The 715-nt window shown below is 38.3% G+C and overlaps 1 long non-coding RNA gene across 1 annotated transcript; it reads left to right on the top strand.

Moving 5' to 3' along the window:
- The first annotated feature begins 362 nt into the window (after positions 1-362).
- Positions 363-708, top strand: LOC110101798. The gene is made up of 2 exons (XR_002303747.2): positions 363-441; positions 526-708. It is a non-coding gene; the product is annotated as an uncharacterized LOC110101798 (long non-coding RNA).
- The last annotated feature ends 7 nt before the right edge of the window (positions 709-715 follow it).

Below are 715 nucleotides of genomic sequence, written 5' to 3'. Positions count from 1 at the left end.
GGCTGTGCAGTCAAACTATAGCTTTCCCGCTTCTTTAGTTGTGGTGCGTTATGATTTGCTTTTCGATGACGTCCGGTATCCGCACAGAATAATTTATCATTTTTTTGAGATTTGTTTGAAGAGTAGCTGAAGAAGTGAAAAACAGAAGGGGAAAAGAATACTTAATGGTGGAGGGTTGGGTTTGATGTAGGCATGTTTACTCCTTATCACATATAGGTCAATTATCAGTTAACATAAACTTGACATGTTCATCAAAAAACCAAGCGCTTACTTGATAACTCAAGCCATTGTTGCTGGCCTTTTGTGCTCATCAGCGTCGCAACAAAATGCTATTTGTTGGTATTTCCACATCAGTTGCATTTGCATTTATCCCTCCTGCTTTAAATCTTATTTTGATTTGTAGGTGAACAACAATCTAAGGCCACCGACATGATCATGGACGTAAGTGATTTCCGTATAAAATTTATTTTATATAGTTCACAATTTGCTTACCACATCTGCTAATTTCCCTTCACTGATCATCAGAGTTGAACGGACTTGATCGAGCAGGTGATGAGCTCGCGGTCGCGGTGATTATGTCAACCAAGGGACTCCTGGGCTGTTTCTTTCCTTACCACACAATGTGCTGATATCTTGTCAAACTGAACTTAAAATTAAAATGTTTTTCTGACTAGAAGTATCTATTGATTAATGAATTAGAGTTCTGCATGGGTTA

Source organism: Dendrobium catenatum, unplaced genomic scaffold, assembly GCF_001605985.2.
Source record: "Dendrobium catenatum unplaced genomic scaffold, ASM160598v2 original_scaffold_212570, whole genome shotgun sequence".
NCBI lineage: Eukaryota > Viridiplantae > Streptophyta > Magnoliopsida > Asparagales > Orchidaceae > Dendrobium > Dendrobium catenatum.
Note: the sequence above shows the minus strand (reverse complement) of the source record. Positions and strands in the feature narration are given on the sequence as shown.